Here is a 14514-nt window from a genome sequence, read left to right as displayed (position 1 = left end):
AACTGAAAGCGGATGGAAACTTCGGAGCAACAAAGAAGTTTACCAGAAGGTGGAAAGAATCTCAGAGACCATGAAAAAAGGAGGCTGGCGTTTCTTGGATATCTATACAGAATGAACGCAAACAGACTTACAGATATTTGATTACTTCTGGAGAAAAAAGACCACTACAGCATGGATTAAGGAAACGAAGAAGGATATGGAAAGGTTAAGCATCTCGGAGGACCAGCTGTTAGAAAGGAATACGTTTAGGAACACACTGAAGAATCTGGAAGGTGTTCAAACCGCAGAAAGAACTAGGAAGACCGGAAGAGCCTGGACAGATGAACAACGGAAGCAGACCAGCGAACGCATGAAGGAGTACTGGACACAGAGAACACTCCGCACGAAGAGAAAGAAATGAAATAATAATAATAATAATAATAATAATAATAATAACAATATTAATAATCACTAGATGACCCGTCGTAGTCATATGGTTTTGCCTGCCATTTTCAAAATCCTGTAATTTCTAAAACAGAAGTACTCTGTCACAGTCTAGACAAAAAAAACTGACAATATATTTCATCCCTTGTGTGACTGACGAGGGAAGTGATTATTCTCATTTATTTTGCGGAAGAAATTAGAATGGACAGCATATGGCAGATTACCGCATGATCTGATAGAAAACTTCATCGTAACTTGAGGTAGATATGTCCGATCACGATAAAAAGAGGACTCCATATAACCTATGGAACTATAAATTATGTTCACTGGACTATGGACTGCGTTATGGTATGTCGGAGTTCGTATTCACAATTCATCCATTCTGACATCATCGTGCTGTCTGTTTTGTAAACCTCTATCCATATATTCGCTTTTTTTTATCCCGCAGTTCTTGATGTAAAGGTTAGTATTGTGCCTTAGAAGGCAATGGTATTTTTAATTGCATTTCTTCTACACAGAAGAGTTATCTTGTGAGTTCATAGGTTAGTCTCGAATGAGCGTTTTTTGCCAGGCAGAGAACGTTTTTAAGATACGTGGCTTTCACTCTTTCTAGTGTAGCGATAGGTGTTCCAGATAATGTCTAAGGCGTATGTCTTGATGGTATCTGTTTTACGTACACATTTTTTCTCATAGCAGCATGTAAGTTATTAAGAACGCTCTGCCATCTGTTTAATATATTTGGAGGCTGGGAAATGTTAGAAAATCAAAGAGTATCTAGCAGGAAATTGTATTTTTCCGTGACTAGAGGAAGTGTATACCCTCTGGCTTGACAGGTAGTAATCAAAATTGGTTGCATGCAGTGACATTACTAAGGATGAAAATATAATTATATCCTAATATTAATGAAAGTGTTGGTCGCTTAGCAACCTGCTAAGTGCAGAATGTACTGCGGGTTAGGATAAACCTTCGCCTGCAATTATTGCAGTGATCATTTAATGATTTGATTTTATGATTACTCAATGATGGCTGAACTTAGAGATCTATCAATGTCTCACGATTGACCAGCAGGTAATTCTGGAAAGAATAAAAGGAAAATGATGCAAATCGGTCCAGTAGAATGGACGGAGAATTTTTTTTTTTGTTATTGGCTTTACGTTGCACCGACAAAGGTAGGTCTTATGGCGACGGTGGGAGAGGAAAGGTCCAGGACTGGGAAGGAAGCGATCGTGGCCTTAATTTAGATACAGCCCAAGCATTTGCCTGGTGTGAAAATGGGAAACCACGGAAAACCATCTCCCGAATACTGGATACTGGCCGCACTTAATCGACTGCAGCTATCAAGTTCGGTAGTAAACTCTTTTAATATACAGATAATAATAATAATAATAATAATAATAATAATAATCATAATAATAATAATCTTATGACCTCAGCTACTTTGTCCAGACGTACTAATTTGACGTCACATAGGCTGGCTGCTCGTCAACTTTGACGTTCCGGTTTACTCTACCAGATGTCAGAATAACACGGATCTCACTTGGCTTACCTATGGTTGAGTTTTTAAATGGTTTTGTCAGGCGAATATCAAGTCTGCCACAAGAAATCTCTTACATGCCGACATGGCGTGTCGAATGGACTATTCCCCGACCTTCAAAATTACGACTACCTCTGCCGGGTACGAACCAGCGATCGTGGGATCAGAAGGAATCTATTCAGTGATGCCAAATGACGTCACAGATATTTCAACAAAAGAGAATACGAATATTTTAAATAGTTTTAGCGCCATGTTCAATTTGCAACTTTTAGTGAGTTGTCATCATTGACGACTTTACTCTATAATTCGAAATACTGTAAATTGAACAGTAAAGGATTAAACAACATTCAAGATATATTTTTTCTGAAATTATTACTGTTTAATATCTTATCTCACAGTACAGGAACGGTTTACCTTATCAAAGCTTGGCAAGATGACAAAAATACGTTTTTCAGTTGCTTGCCAGAGCAGCGCGTGTGAGGACGTCCCGATTCTTGATAATAAAGCTGACAGCGCATCCCACAGCGCTGAGCGTGATAAATGACGGCTCATAGCGAGAGGACACAATATCACCAAAAAAAAAATCCTGTAATTTCTAAAACAGAAGTACTCTGTCACAGTCTAGACAAAAAAGAACTGACAATATATTTCATCCCTTGTGTGACTGACGAGGGCTTATTGAAAATGGACGTGATTATTCTCATTTATTTTGTGGAAGAAATTACAATGGACAGCATATGGCAGATTACCGCATGATCTGATAGAAAACTTCATCGTAACTTGAGGTAGATATGTCCGATGACGATAAAAGAGGACTCCTTATGACCTATGGAACGATAAATTATGTTCACTGGACAATGGACTGCAATAAAACTTTGCCGCAAATCTTTCTCACAACCGAGGTAAGCTACATTTGTCAGATTAAATTTATAATTCGTTATGAATAGAGTATTGACCCTGTGTTCCAGAGGTAGAGTGTCAACCTGATTCGGTTCATGGACTTTAATCTTGTTTAGGACTGATACAGGATTCACTCAGCATTCTGACCTGAACAAATAACATTTGGTATGAGAGGCAGCGAACTCGGTCGAGAAATCCACACAGCGTGACTGCTAATATCGTTACACTGACCACCGGACATCCCAGCAGCAGCAGCAGTAGTAGTAGTAGTAGTAGTAGTAGTAGTAGTAGTAGTAGTAGTAGTAGTAATTTCGAATGGACTACCTGGAACCAGGCTTGTTCAACTTTCCGGCTTTGACTTTTCTCCAGCATTGCCGTACATTCTCCCGGTGTAGTGCCTTTATTTTCTCTGACCAAGCCTGGTACAGGTGGTATATTTCTTCTCCATACCTGTTTCCTGAAAACCATGAACTTTCTTCAGGATCTGTCTCACAGCTTGCCTATTTTGTAAGTCTGTCAGGCTCAGTTTTTAATGTCCTACTCAGTCTCCATCAGCCATGTGGTACGGACTTTCTTGTTTCTGCAGAAGACAAACAAGTGGTAGGCCAGTCTGTTGAAAGACAATTTTGCCACACGACCGTAGAAAGCTACCCTCCTTTTTTCTGGCACAGTGAGAGAGCCTCTCTGCAGCTCAGAATTGTAACGTCTTCGGTATTCCTCATTCTCTATTACCGGTCCTAGTATCTTTCTCAGAATTTTTCTCTCTCCTACTTCCAGTTTTTCAGTCAAGCTTTTTCTGTTCAGTGACAGACACTCCATGGCATACAAGGCTTCCGGGCGGATGACTACTGTGTAGAATTTCAGCTTCAAATTAGATGACTGACATCGCTTGCTGCAGGCGTTTTGAGTCAGTCGATAGACCAGTTCCATCTAGTTACCTCTAGCTGGGAAGGCTATTTTCTCTGACAAGCTGAGTTTAATGCAGTCGCAAAGGTATTACATTTTTCCACTCGCTTGATTTTACCTTATTCTAGTGTCATCTCTGTTTAGCGTTTTTGATATTGGTGAAGTGCTCATTGTTTTCCCAGTGATCCTTGGATTCGAGCTTTTGCCACCTGACTTGTGAGACAATTGAGCAATTCTCTCACAACTTTATCAAGAAATGACTGGGGAAGTCCATCACTTTGACTCAAGTTTTGACCTAGAAGCTTTGCAAGATATTGACTCTTTGGGAGTGTGTGTCACTCGCAGTTTGTAGAAACATTTTCAGGTTTTGTTGTCTAGTTTCACTAAGGGTTTGTCGGTCCACGGAATCGTTGGCCTCCCCAAAGTCAATACAGTTGGCGTTGCGGCTTCTAGTCCTGGAGTAGGCTGGTAGTGTTTTCTGGTTGAAAGATTTGCTCAACACAAGATCGGCTCTTCCTGAATCCCCTCTGGTATTCTCCTAGATGGCGGTTCAGTTGATCCTCTGCCTCTGTTAGTACTCCTTTTTATAAGACCTTGCACTTTATTGGATCAAAGCTGAGGTCCAGTCAGATAGAAACTTTTCCGTTTCCGAGATGTTCTGAATAATCTCGATGAGCTTGTTCACTGCCTTGCAACCGGCACACTTCCAGAGTTTGACCACAGTGGAGACCTCTCAAGTTGCCTTATTTTTTTATTTATTTTTTTTTACTTTCAGGTCGCACCGACACAGATAGGTCTTATGGCGATGAAGGGATAGAGAAGTGCTTTGAGTGAGAAGGAAGCGGCCGTGGTCTTTTAATTAAGGTACAATCCCATCATTTGCCTGGTGTAAAAATGGAGAAACCGCGGAAAACTACCCTCAGGGCTGACTGACAGTGGGGTTCAAAGTCATTACCTCCCCAATACAAGTTCACAGCCGCGCGCCTCTAACCGCACGCCCAACTCTCTCGGTGTCATATTTTTGAGTAGCTGGATGATTTGATTAACTTCTTCCTCTGAAAAATGTAGTGAGTCTGGGTGTGGTGTCGTTTCCTAATAGTCAAAGTTTTCACTGGGCGGATCACAAATGAGCAGAGTCTTACAGTACTCGGCTAAGAGGTGGCAGTTGTCCTTATTGTTATAAATAGACTGGCCCTATGAGTCTCTAAAGTGTATAACTGTAGTGTATTTACTGAGATTCTGCTTGAAAGTTCTGTAAAAGCCTCTGGAGTTATTTTCAGTGAAGCTCTCTTCAACCTGGGTCAGATGGATGTGCGTGAATGTTCGTTTGATTCCTCAGATTATCTTGACCGTTAGCTTCCCCAGTTCCAGGAATTCCTCCCAGTTTTCCCTGGTTTTCTGGAAGTTCCATCTGAGCTATTGTGTAAGCACATTCTTCAGCACACCACACCGGCTTCCTTCTTGTTCTTGACTAGGCCTCCTCCAGTTGGTCCCAGTTACTCAGATCTGCGCTGTTTAGTCTACTTCCACTAGGTTCCCGGGACAACGTCGTGCGACGCAAGTCTCACTTCGCTAACTTGTCTGGCTGGTTGCCTACCGACACGGGTGGCTAATTACATAGCCGGAGTATGCATAACTGTACCACTCCGTATCATCCAGTACCATTCGGGCGCGTGTTTATGTGTGAGATGATTCTGTGCAGTTATAATTTGTGAATTAAATCTAGGACGACTCTGTATAATGGAATTAAATATTTTTGTCCATCTGGCGCAGTTCAATTCTGCTTAAGTTTCAGTTATACCAAGCCCACCGACAGCCACATTTTATCTCATGTCATATTTGGTATTTTTCGAAATTTCTTACCCCCATGTAACTTCTGACCTAACTGCCCTAAGTTTTCCGCAATAGTATTATTATGTCGGGCATAAGATTCTCTTTTTTTCTTTCTTTTTTTTCACAATTTACTTAACGTCGCACCAACACAGATAGGTCTTATAGAGACGATGGGAGAGGAAAGGCCTAGGAGTGGGAAGGAAGCAGCCGTGGCCTTCATTAAGGTACAGCCCCAGCATTTTCCTGGTGTGAAAATCGGAAACCATGGAGAACCATCTTCAGGGCTGCCGACAGTGGGGTTCGAACCCTCTGTCTACCGGATACAAGCACACAGCTGCGTGCCCCTAACCGCACGGCCAACTCGCCCGGTTAAGAATCTCTACTCAATGACATAGAACATTTTTCATCGGGGGCCGATGACCTAGATGTTAGACCCTTTTAAGCAACAAGCATCACCATTATTAATTTTGCATCAACATTTCGCGTCTCTTCTTAGCTGCGTTATTCCTGTGGGATTCGGACTATTTTGTTTTGTGAACGTAGGGCGTTGAATTTAGACATCATAACAAACTTCGTACATCGATTTGTTTCCTAGTTATTAATCGTAAACCAAATGTGCTTACTGTAACTCAAAATCGTATTTTCTTTAAAGCCATTCCCCACGCCACTTATTTAACTGAGGCCGATCGAATGTCATATTTTGTCTCACGTTCCACAGTTCCAGTCAATACCACTGCCATACGGGTGGGATCTTCAGGTTCGGAGCTATATGCTCGAATGAGATATCACATGACTTTGTTACACTAAGCGTGATTTATCGAAGTCACGTTAAAAACAATTCAAACTCGAATAATTCCACCAAAACCTACGAGTTTCGTGCAGCCTCTTCATGTTTACTTCTTACCGGCAGTACAATATTAATTCCAGACATTGAATTAGAACTGAAAATAGTACAACATTAGCATAATAGATTCTTTATAATAAAGTGAAATATTTTTGTCTATCATCAGTTCAGTTCCTCTGTACTACAAGACATGTTAGTGTACGCCATGCGGAAGTATGGATATGTGACAAAAATTCCATATAGTGGTTTCCAAAATGTTTTCCTAACTCCACTTTCAGTTAACAATAGGGAATTTGAAATGGAAAACTGTGAAGAAGCAGTATTTGTGGTCCGGACCATTTCGTTTTCAATCTACACTAACACCAATAAGGTAAGAGAAGTTAAAATTTAAATAAATATATTTTAATGTCATAAGTTACATTTTCTTGAAGGAATTAAATGAAATACAACTGAAGAGTGAAGATTATGAACTTTCGGCTTGCTGTGGTGGTTGCAGGAGTGGGCTAACTGCATTACATAAACTTTTATATATCGTTAAGAACAGAAAAGTAATATAAACGACCATTACGAAACGTGGTTTGTATATTTTTATTGCAATAGCCTTTGCCCACGTGGCACAGCTTACTTGTTAGCGGGACTGTGTGTGTTTAAGCCAAAATGCCTCTATTACCAATTTTTGGTGTTGAATTTTAAAGTCACAGAGTTGTGTGAATCGAGAATCCTCTTGTTCCTGAATGTTTACGATAAACTCGCTGGAAATTGATCCAGCCAAGCACGCCTCTAATGCAACTCATCTGGCGTATATATATCTTTTTTTTTTTGTTGCCATTTTGCTTTACGTCGCACCAACACTGATAGGTCTTATGGCGACGATGGGACAGGAAAGGAATAGGAATGGGAAGGAAGCGGCCGTGGCCTTAATAAAGGTACAGACCCAGCATTTGCCTGGTGTGAAAATGGGAAACCACTGAAAACCATCTTTAGGGCTGCCGACAGTGTGGTTCGAACCCACTATCTCCTGGATGCGAGCTCACAGCTGCGCGCCCCTAACCGCACGACCAAGTCGCCCGGTATATTAATTTAATAGCTTTCGATAGGTTGATGTTTTATTTCACTTAAACTGGATTCACGGATGTTTACACCAATAAGCAAGACGCCATATTATGACATTCAGGTAGGGAAGGGAAATATAAATAGGGTTAAAAGAAGAAAGGAAGAAAAGCCAGAAAGGAGAAACGAAGGAACGACAGAGAAAGAAAGAAAGAAAGAAAGAAAGAAAGAAAGAAAGGGAAAGGAATAAAAGACAAAAAGGAATGAAGGAAAAAAAGAAAAAAAAGGATGAAAGTGCATGCACTGTGGACGGTGCAAAAGACGATTTCGCTTGGTAAACCAGAGTGCAGACCCCCACTCCTCGATTTGGAACAACAGCGCTGTCTCTCTTTCCCACGCCTGTCTCTCTCGCTCCGCCTGTCTCCCTCCTCCTCACTTGCTCCGTAGAGCTCCAAATCCGAGCCGAGTCGAGCCGAGCTTAGTTGAGTAGCCCAGAGACGAAGCGTTGGTCCGAGCCGAGCCGAGCGGGACCGATGCACAGTGCACGGAGCTCTTGCGCCTCGATTTTCACGCGTGAGATTTTGGGCGTTTGAGAGGCCCTGGGATAGATGGAAGAAGGAAAATGGAGGAATGATGACTGGAAGGAGGGACAGAAAGAAAGGAAAAGGGAAGGAACGAAAGACAGGCATAAAAGAAAGAATGTAGGCAGGAAATGCATGAAGAAAAAAGGAAGAAAGGAAAATAAGACGCAGGAAAAAGAAAGAAAGGACAGAAGGAAAGGAAGAATGGACAAAGGAAGAGAACATTTAACGACAGAAAGGAATGAACGAAGGAAATACGCAAAGGAATAAATGAAGAAAGTGATGTAATGAGGAAGAAAGGAAGGAATTAAAAAAGGAAAGGAAGAAGGAAAGACACAAATCCTTTCGAATTATATTATTTTTGATGGCAATACATCCAGGGAAACATAAACATTTATCTTGTACGAGCACAAAGACGAGATCGTTAGATTATAAATTATGATTACCTAAGCGTGCAGTTGTAAAACGATTGGGAACTGCGCTTTTACGCGCATACTGCACATTTTTATTGCCTGAAGTCTAGCAATCGGATTTTATTTACAAGATTAACATGAACGAAAACCATCTGCACATGTAGGTTTTGTTCACAACATCCCAGTTAATCCCCTCCGTAGTATGTGGAATTATAAGTGCATTTCCACAGCGTGCATTACAAGAATAGATCGGTTTCTTAACCACACAGATGTATGAGAGTAATAAAAAAACGAATGCGGTGCTGCAAACAAAGAACGGCTACCGACGCCACGATTTCTGAACATATTTTATTATGATGATCGCCTGACATAAGCCTACTTAAGAACTACTTTGCGGCATGCGATAAGTTCGGCATTAACATTTGCATCTATTTGTTAATATCTCACTCTTCTTTACCATTACAAATAAACGAGGCATATACTGTATGTATCAGGTTCCTACATTTTATGCGATTCATTGGAAACGACAACAGACATGTTCAATGTCAAACTGAATGAGTATCTCAGTCAGCAGAACGATGGCCGACTGAATCAATGTTGGCGGGTTCAATCCCGGTTCAGTCCCGTGGTATTAGAAGGCGCTCAGATAAGTCAGTCTTTTGTCGACAGACTTATCGCCAAGTGAAATATCTCCTACTGAGCGAGTTGGCCGTGCGGTTAGGGACGCGCAGCTGTGAGCTTGCAATCGGCAGACAGTGGGTTCGAACCCCTCTGTCGGCAGCTCTGAAGATGGTTTTCCGTGCATTCCCATTTTCACACCAAGCAAATTCCGGGACTGTACCATAATTAAGGCCACGGTCGCTTCCTTCCCACTCGTCGCCCTTTCCTGTCCCATCGTCGCCATGAGACCTCTCTGTGTCGGTCCGACGTAAAGTCAATTGCAAAAAAGTCTCCTGCGTGACAAAATTCCACCACTCAGCGTTTACAAAAATCGTAAAAGTTGTTAGTGGGATATAAAATTATTATTATTATTATTATTATTATTATTATTATTATTATTATTATTATTATTATTATTATTATTATTATTATTATTATTATTATTTCGGCAGCCCTGAAAATGGTTTTCCGTGGTTTCCCATTTTCACACCAGGCAAATGCTGGGGCTGTACCTTAATTAAGGTCACGGCCGCTTCCTTCCCACTCTTAGCTCTTTACTGTCCCATCGTCGCCATAAGACCTATCTGTGTCGGTGCGACGTAAAGCAAATAGCAAAAAATTATTATTATTATTATTATTATTATTATTATTATTATTATTATTATTATTATTATTATTATTATTATTATTATTATATTGTGCCTTTGCTGGCAGGACCTAGTGTTTACAGTGCACTATGTCTTCTGGTATAGGCTAGAGCAATTTTGTTACTTTCATGGATCTGTCTCTGTCTTATCCTTGGCTTTGACAATATGAAAGTGACTGAGGTATGAGCGATGCTAGTAATGCCATTCCTTATGCAGCCAGTCCCTGCTACGAATGGTGTGAAAATGTTGCTCATAGGGTCGGTTGCTGTATGCATTTCAGTGGGCTTGGCAGACTGATATGTAATAGCAACTCTGGCTCGGTGAGGAAGGCAACGGAAAACTACCTCGCTCCTCAATTCCCTAGTACGCCTCTTCAGTGATGCCTAGGCCATCTATGACACCTGATGGCAGAGTTGTTGAGGATCCCACCAGCGGCATCGCTGACGGACTGAACACATTATTATTATTATACTTGTTTCGTTGAATGGATTTTTCAAAAATTCCAGATGGAAACTGCTCAGTATGTTAGGTTTACCGTAGGATATCTCAGTCAAATTCGAACAACTTTAGATGGGTGACCAGTTGGCGGGAGGCCTCGTACATACTACAATGCTCCATACTTTCCGCTCACAAGTTCTAAGGATTTCATGGAAAGCATTGGTGTAATTTCTTCATGTCACCACTGTAAACTTATAATTTGATTATCGGGATGCGTAGGAGAAGCTCATAGTACAAATACAGTATATTTGAAATCCCGTCGAGGAAATAACTTTCTTTGGAATTCTCCAATAACCGATTTGCCAGTAACAGTTCTGCAATGATGTCGCATAAATACAGTAGTACAGCAGTATACCTAAGAGTAGTCCACTACTTATCCATCCCCTTCTTGAAGATATGCAATTGATCGAACATCGATACTTCTCTGCTTGCAATCTGTATGACTGCAACGAAAACAAAGTGTCTATCCTGCACCGGAAAAGCGACTGTACGGAATCCTCGTGTGAAACAGGACGGTCTATTCCATCAACATACCGTGTTTTGCTTGCTTTCATAAGAAACTAGCTGTTAACCGCGGCTTCGTTCGTTCGCGAGGATTTCGTAATTTGATAAAAGTAATTGTCCTGGATACTGCACTAAGACGTTATCTGAAAATCCTTAACGTATAAAATTCACCGAGAAATTGCATTTCATTTACCCCAGAACCTCTTTGTAAACCACGTTTGTGGTATTGCCTTTAGGGGATAGGATGATCAGGCTACTGGCAGAGCTATGGAACTCTACATGTGAGAAACAGTCCTCTCTCAAGTCAAAAAAAAATTATTTTTATTTTTAGAGAAGATTCCAAATACCTATTTCCTCACTTCTTTTCACCCTACCCCGCTCTTAAGTGGATTTTCCTAAAACTAAAATTGGTGTTTCTTTACTTTTACACGACACTGAAAATACCAATCTTCACGTCTGTAACAGGTTATGGTTTTTTCCTAGTGGCTTCCTGTCGCACGGACACAGATAGGTTTTATGGCGACGATGGGATAGGAAAGGCCTAGGAGTGGGAAGGAAGCGGCCGTGGCCTTAATTAAGGTACAGCCCCAGCAATTGCATGGTGTGAAAATGGGAAACCACGGAAACCATGTTCAGTGCTGCCGACAGTGGGATTCGAAAGCACGATCTCCCGCATGCAAGCTCCCAGTCCGCGCCCCTAACCGCACGGACAACTCGCTCGGTCTGTTAGGTTTTTGCGATATATTGTAGATATACTCATTTTAAAAATTAACCCACTTTTTCATTTTTTTCACCACTTAAAAGGATTTTCCGAAAACAAAACATATAGTGTACCAGGAACGCTGGTCCAGCATTAGAGCATTTCAATCTTAAAATATGCGCCACGCGCCAACAGAGCAGCTGGCGACAGCGAGCATGCGGCTCGCCAAGGCTATGTTGTATCATCCATAGAACCTTCCAAACCTTCTATCATAAATAACTCGTATAGGAATTACAATACGAATATAATAACATCACCGTTTACACCATCCTAATATCTCCAATACCACCAAGTTTCGTTAAAATCCACGTCGGATTAAGGAAGATATTGAAAGAAATAGAACAGCTGCAGTCTCCGCGAGCTTGGTATAAAAGATGAGCGATAATTCAACACGACACAGCCTTGTCCCACTGTCGAACCAGGATGGTTGGCTGATGGAAGTTCGTGCCGCGATGTGATAGTACGGAATCGGAGTCTACAGCCAACTATACGACATTATGGTGAGAGGTGACTGAAACATTTCAATAGTCATGCGAACTTGGAATCTTGAACAGTGTATTGGGACTTCTATTTTCTACGATGGCAAATATCTCAAAGAGATTGAAATATTTCTGCAGATAGCAAGCTTAGAACATTGAACATTAGGACTTGTATTTTTCAAGTGAAATCTGAATACTAAGAAAACATCAAAACTTCACGTGTGAATTAACTTGTAATTTCACGGTATCTTTAGATGAATTCAGGACCATTAGTGAACGGAACAATTTTCACTATCAAAGTATTATAAAGTCTTACCAATGGTATTATTCATGTTTGAACATGAACAAGACAGTGTGAGTGAACGGGAACAATTTCACTCCTGCATTAATAGTGTAATAGTGATACTTCTTGTCATATAACAGTGCGTGTGAACGGCACTAATTTCACATGTAAAGTACACTCACTGAGCAAATATCATGGGATAGCGGAGCACTGATGCTCAGGTGTGTTGTCTGCGCACCACACGCCCCCCTGTGCGAGCGGCAGTTGTATAAGAGACCTTGTGAGCAGTGGCTGTGCATGTGACAGGTGTAACGTGGAACGTCGTCGTGAGCTGACACTGTTCGAACGGGGTATGGTGGTCGGTGCCCGACGGATGGTAAGTACGATTTTGGAAGTGGTGCGGGAATTCGGCTTCACACGATCAACCGTGTCCAGGATGTACCGTGAATGGTTGAATGCGGGTGTCACCGTCCACAACAGACGAACGACTGGCCGTCAAGCCACCCTCGATGACCGTGACCGGCGACATCTGAGACGGATTGTCAATAGTGTCAGACGGGCAACCGTGCAACAGATCACGGCTCAATTCAACACAGGCCGTGCTAGACACGTCTCCCAATGGACAATCCGTAGGAACATGGGTTCTATCGGGTATGTGAGCCGGCACCGCACACGGGTGCCACTGTTGACCCAACGTCATCGGGCACAACGACGCGCATGTGTCACCAGTCACCAGGGATGGACACTGGAACAATGGCGTAGCGTGATATGGTCGGACGAATCACGATTTCAACTGCACCATGCCGATGGGAGGCACCGTGTATGGCGCAGACCACGTGAAGCGATGGATCCCGCCTGCCTCGAAGGTGTGGTCCAGGGCGCTGGTGTGTCTGTTATGGTCTGGGGTGCATTTTCCTGGTATGGAATGGGCCTAGTTGTTCTGGAAGAGACTTTGAATGGTACGCTGTATGTTTAGCTGCTCGGAAACCATCTCCACCCATTTTTGGCCTTCCAGCGCCCAGACGGTTCTGCGGTGTTTCAAGATGATAACGCGCCGCCACATCGCTCCAACGTCGCCCGGGAATGGTTCCAGGAACATGCAGCGGAGGTCAAACGACTGCCGTGGCCACCCAGGAGCCCCGATATGAATCCTATCGAGCATATCTGGGATGTCCTGGAACGCAGGCTCCGTGCCATGGATCCTGCACCCACGAACAGACCAGCATTGGCGGCCACTCTGCAAACGATTTGGTGTCAGCTGCGTCCAGAGGACTACCAGGGACTTGTCGACTCACTTCCACGGCGTCCCACTGCAGTTCGCAGTGCCAGAGGAGGCCCCATACGCCATTAGGTGACTATCCCATGACATTTGCTAAGTCAGTGTATTTAACTTCAGTGAAGTAAATGCTATTCATAGTGCCATCACAGAGTTACATAAACTTTGTAAATACATGCAAAGCAATCCTAAAGCAGTAGAACTCTGCAAATAATTGTTATATTCTTCGAACGTTAAGTGAACAATATCATAATTTGTGCCAGATGTCACGTACGTTAAAAAGAATGCGGGTTCAATTCTATTGGCATTCGGCCGTATGAAACTTAATTTATTATTTTCTCAAGTGACCAGTTTATTTTCGGGTTCGATTCTATTGACAGTCGGCCGCATGAAAGTTAATATCTTTATTTTCTCAAGTGACCAGTTTATTTGTCTATTTCACTAACATTTGATACGGCATATTTGCATGGTGATGATTAAAGTGAGTTTAGAAATTACACCTCAGACTAATACGTCCAAAGGGCTTAAATGAGTGTGTACGCTCTACCCTTCGGAGTGAGTGATCTTGGTGAACCAAACTCCCAGACCTCCAATATCTTCAAGAACTTCAAGAATTTCTAGAACATCTAGAACTTCTACAACGTCCCTCGTTAGAGTGGACGTGGTTCCATGGTGCCGGGAGCTGATCCATGGTGAGGACGAAAGGTGTAGCAGAGCAACGCGGAACATCGCCAGTCACAGGACGAAGAAAGGTGATGTGAACCTGAATTTTCACAATAAAACAAACGGTTTAAAAAAATAATTAGAACTTCTTTCAAAGCAAATCCTTTCACTCTCTGTACCACTCCAATTTAATGTGCCGTACACGCCCTGCGTAACATTTCCTGGGCATTTTCTGTTACAGCATGTTTATTTATTTTCAA

The sequence above is a fragment of the Anabrus simplex genome, chromosome 1 (assembly GCF_040414725.1).
Source record: "Anabrus simplex isolate iqAnaSimp1 chromosome 1, ASM4041472v1, whole genome shotgun sequence".
Taxonomy (NCBI): Eukaryota; Metazoa; Arthropoda; class Insecta; order Orthoptera; family Tettigoniidae; genus Anabrus; species Anabrus simplex.
Note: the sequence above shows the minus strand (reverse complement) of the source record.